Below are 5,676 nucleotides of genomic sequence, written 5' to 3'. Positions count from 1 at the left end.
TAAGATTGGTAATGGCTTAGCCACCATCTTACGATGAGTCTAAAACTAATAGTAAATCGCCATTTAACATAAGTAAATGGTTATTGCGATTGAGGCCGATGCGAAAAGAAACTACCAATAAATATTTATATAGTGAGTGACAAACAAACAAGAAATTCAAAACCTCATAATTATCGTCACTATTTCACTACTTAGTATCTAAAATGTTTGTCTTATTTCAACAGGAAGTACGAGTATCAGATTTAACAAAGTTTCGCCACTAACTTTACAATATTCGAAACCACCATTACAGACTTAGCTCTACGTAACATGATTATGTGTATTCCACGTGGCTTGTGAGTTCCTCCTGTCACCGAAATAACTTTCTCTTAATATTTCCTTTCACTTCTTGAAATACAGAGACCAAGTGTTAACTTCTTAGCACGGTGGATAAACTTTACACCCAACGACATCATCCTGTAAGGAAATCCTGATTAGTTGGAGAATCGAACCAACGAGCTCCCTCGTGAGAATCAAGCACGCTACCACATCTCCAGGCAGCTCACGTTAAAATTTGTTACCACTTTGAAGGAGGCAATTTACACATAATGTCATGTCTATAATATTCTAATGGCAATTTTTATGAGGTAACGAATTCAGAAAAAATCGAGAAACGATGAAAGGGGAAAATCATGAACATTTAATCTGGCGCTTTGTCGTATTTTGTAAATTGAGTGTAAATTGTGTGTTTGAACAAACAACCGTTTAGTAACGAAGTCTTCTGTTGTTTGTTTAAAGTAGGAACCGGAGAGCGAAAAGGAGTCATTTGAACCAAACCCCCGGTTGCCAAGAAACTTCAGCTTTTATTGCAAAGACTTAGGAAAGGAGAGAGGGAAAGGATATTCAACGTATGAAATATAAAATATGTGTGAAATTAAAATAATGGAATATCTTGCAATTGAGTCCTAACGACTTCAAACTATGAAAAACATATATTCGTGGTCCGAAACTGTAAGTCATTTTCGAAATGTGAACTTGATTTTTGCTGTCATATAGAATGGTAAGTAATCCTATAGCGCTACAGCAAGCTAAATTTAATTAAGCCGCCTCCTTCCTCAAACTTTTTCAAGGGTTATAATTAGTAATTAAGGACCCGAAGTTGATAAAATATCAAAATTTTTCTGAACCTTAAAAGGTAGTGTAAATTGAGCGGTTCACCCCAAAAAAGAATGAACCCTCTTTTTTTTACGATTTAACCTCAGTAATAGTCTCTTATGACGATTTTTTTGTGGATTTTATAGCGTTCAACCACATTTTTGTGCAATTTTCAAGGCAACTAAATTTTCACAAAAGGAAGAGGCCTCTGTGAACATTTTTTTGTAACGACTTAGCCTCGTAGCCCTTCATGAACCCTTTTTTTGTGGAACTAAATTTTTGTACCTCACGATCTTACGTGATATAACAACATATTCACTGATTTTTTTATCGGTCTAAATTAACGTAAGTGTTACCGGGTCATATGGTGCAAAAGAGAGGTACCACCAAACCCTTTTTTTTCTTTTCTTTTGACCCAGCATCTGTTGACAGAGAAAAAGATGCACGTTCATGCTGGACTTGAAAACTTTTTCGATTGATGAAAATATGGTACTATGATGATCTTAACTAATTTTGGTATGGGATGACAGAGGACACCGAGACTCGACCAACACACTAAACCCGACCTCTCTACAACTATATGTTCGGAAGTTACGAGTGATCAAAGTTTTGGAGGGTGTGCACAAACACCTCTTACCCTTGAAATCAGGACCTCCATATTTCGTACCCATACTCTTCATCACCAAAATCGACAAGGGCGGCAACGGGGGAGAATTTTCGATTTATTTTCATTTTCGAGATATTTGCAATTTAATGCTGGACTTGGAAAATTTTCGACAGAGGGGTCAAATATGGAACCATGATGTTCATTTTGTTAGGAGGCGATGCTAACGCATGTCTCTACGATGATCCTATCAAAAAATATAAATATATGTATATTTTTGACAATTGGCCCACCCTTGAACTTTTAGGACCACCAAACTTGCTATACGTACTCTTCATTACAAAAATCGACAAGGGTGTCAACGGGTAGATTTTTTTAAAATCTTTTTCTTGCTCTATCTCTGACCGTTTTCGAGATATTCACTGGACTTGTAAAATTTTCAGAGGTTGTGCGTGTGTTATGTTACCCCTTCCCATTTTCCGATCAGGGATGAGAGAGTCATTTAGGAACAAATGTTGGAACGTCTATCGCATGTAATGTGATAACTTGCACAATGTTACGCTATGTGATGCCTCATATCTATTGCACAATGTTACTTAGTGCGATGACTCAACTCTATTACGAAATATTGTTACGTAATGCGATAACTCATATTGTTACGTAATGCGATGACTTATATCTACTACGTAATAAGTTGACCTAATTCAAGCGTACTCTATTGCGCAATTGCGATAACGTGATTGGTTGAAAATGACGTAATGTGATGATGTGGTCTCTTCTGATTGGTTGGAGAAACTATATAAATCGGCGAGCACCTAAAAAATCATCCAGGATAGCATCCGATAGTGCAGTGGTAGTGTCGTCGCTCCGCACACCAAAGGTTCGATCCCTGGTGCAGGTAAGAACTTTTTATTTTGATAGAGTGTTTAAGTTTTGTATCTTTACAACAATAGTTTCAACTAAGTTTGATTTGATCTGCTGTTGCCCGAGTATTTTTACAACCATAGTTTTGACACTATATTGTCCCCGATAAACTTGTATTTAAATAACATATGAGAATTCTATCGTATTTTGTAACTATTTTTTTTAAATTTTGACTTGATTTGGTTTTACGTGTTGTCCTGGAGAAACAAAATAGAATTCTCTGAAAATTGTTTATTACTTTCTAAGCCTTCTGTTCGATGCGGAAAGAAGATTAGCGTTCCTAATTTAAGTAGGCATCTGAAAATTTGCAAACCATCGACCGCAACGAAAAGGAAAATCGATAATTCAGTAACGGAAGATTCTACTTCCAAGCAAATGAAGTTATCCAAGAAACATAAACCAATTAGATCTGCTTTCGACGGCCACGTTAAGGATTTCTCTTTTACTTCGAAACCAGACTGTGACATTTCTAGTTTCCTGAGTGAAATGAAAACATTTATCATAAATATTCTGAAAATTATACTGAAAAACGTCAGTATAACTAATGTTGTTGATGCTGTGGAAATCAATCTGCTTCTCATTGCTGACGATGACAAGTTTCATTACTGTCTCATTCGTTCAATGTCACGTTTGGTGAAAATTCAAACAACCAAGTATGAACACAACATCGAGGTCTGTCCAAGGTGCTTGACTACGTTCGACGATTGATAACAAGACGGCTACAGAAAATACACAGGATGTCAAATTGCTGCTCAAAAACTTGTCGAACATAAAGTCTATTGTGGTGTAAACAGGCCGGCTCGCATGCTGATGCGCAAAGCGAATGAAGTGGAAGAATTTAAAATGCACAAGACCTTCTTGGAACATTCTTTTATTATTGATGCAGATTTTGAAGCCTTCCTCAAACCCCTTTCGTATTGTAATCCTGATCCACTATTTTCTTCCAAAACACCGTACGAGCTTCATGTACCAAATAGTTTCAGTTACGTTGTCGTAATACAGGATAAAATAAATGAACCATACACATACCGAGGACCGCACGCAATCGAACGTTTCCTGGAAAAGATGGTCGAAGAGGTTGGGAGAATTGGTACAGTGTTGAATAAATCAAAATCGATGCTTCCGTTATCTGCTACCGAATTGCAAAATCACAATGCAACTGTTGTCTGTCCGGCCTGCAATTCAGGTTTCACGATTGATAACAAAAAATATTTCATCATAATCATTTCAGGGGAAACTACATGAGTGGAATCTGTAACACATGCAACCTTAAAATCCAGAAGCCTTAATTCGTACCAATATTTTTTCACAAGAAAATGATATTCTTTCTCAAAATGAAGAACGATATATTTCTATAAGTAAGAAAGTTAAGATTACAGGAACAAAATAAACCGTAGAGATGAGATTTCTCAACTCGTGCAGATTTCTCTCGGCAAGCTTGAACGCTCTATCGAGTAAACTTTCTGACGAACAATTCAAAATAACTAGAGATAGTTTTCCTAACGTAGACATAGAACGTATTAGACGTAAAGGGATTTATCCTTACGAATATGTAACCGATGATTCTAAATTTAATGATCATGCTCTCCCACCTTAAAAAGAATTTTCCAGTCAGCTGAAAGAAACCGGAATCACGGACGAAGAATACGAACACTCGAAATTAATGTGGAACGAATTGAGATGTGATACTCTCTGGGATTACCACGATGCATATTTAAAATTAGATGTACCAATACTCGCTGATGTTTTTCATGCATTCAGGCAAACGTCGGTGAATATTTACAAGTTGGATCCTGCATATTTTTACAGCCTTCCTGGTTAGGCGTGGTCGGTCATGTTGCTCCAAACAAAAATCAAGCTGGAACTTATTTCGGATTGGCATGCTTCTCTTCATAGAAAGGGGGATACGGGGTGGAATGGTTCAATGTTCGCATAGACATGCAAAAGATGTTTTTAATTTCAACGATAGCGAATGTGGTTTCTTCGCAGAGGTAGACCTCGAATTCCTAAATAATTTGCACGACATCTTTTCGCATTTACCACCAGCACCCGAAATCAAATGTCCTTCCAACACAAAACATAGAACCGCTGCCACTTCTGACCTGGACAATGATTTTTATAAATTGATCAATAACACTGTCTATGGAAAAACAATGGAAAATATAAGAAACATGTGGAGGTGAGTCGCGATAGATCTACCACGATCAGCTTGCCTCTTTCGTCATTGACAAGAAGATTATTCGATTCAACAAGCCCATATATGTAGGAGCAACTGTTCTGGATTTTTCAAAGCTCCACATGTTGGACATACACTATGATATTATGAAGCCCTTCTATGACGATCGTCTCTCTCTTCTATACATGAACACCGACAGTTTTGTGTACAACATAAAGACAACAAACCTCTATGATGACGTAAAAGATCAATTCATGCTAGATTATTTCGATACATCTTCATATCCTCAGCCAAACAGGTACAACATTCCATCTCGTAACAAAAAAGTACCTGGAAAATTAAAAGATGAGAAAAATGGTAACATCATCCTCGAGTTTGTCGGTTTGAGATCCACTATGTATGCGATTCGAGCCGAGGGTAGCATCATGAAGAAGGCCAAGGGTGTGGGAAGAAACACGGTGGAGAACAAAGTTACCTTTCAAGAATATTTCGAGTGTCTTAACACATCGTCACCGATACTGAAAGGTGAGAAAAGGATCCAAAGCGCAGATCATATCATCACTACCAACGAGGTGCGTAAAGTAGCATTGGATGCTCACGACGACTAAAGTTCCATCCTCGATTGTGGGATTCACAATCTCTGATGGGGACATCATCGTTTAAAAGATGGAAAGAATTGCACTCAATGAGCGTAAAAAAGTATGCATTCTTCTTCGCACCACCACACACTTCACATGAATTAACCATCATGCGAAATAATTTGTTTGCTTTCAAAAAAGAGATCACCATGGCATCCATACCAGATAATGAATTTTTACCTTCCATGTTATCCAAACTT

The sequence above is a fragment of the Lepisma saccharinum genome, chromosome 19, assembly GCF_977018435.1.
Source record: "Lepisma saccharinum chromosome 19, izLepSacc3.1, whole genome shotgun sequence".
NCBI classification, from domain to species: domain Eukaryota; kingdom Metazoa; phylum Arthropoda; class Insecta; order Zygentoma; family Lepismatidae; genus Lepisma; species Lepisma saccharinum.
Note: the sequence above shows the minus strand (reverse complement) of the source record.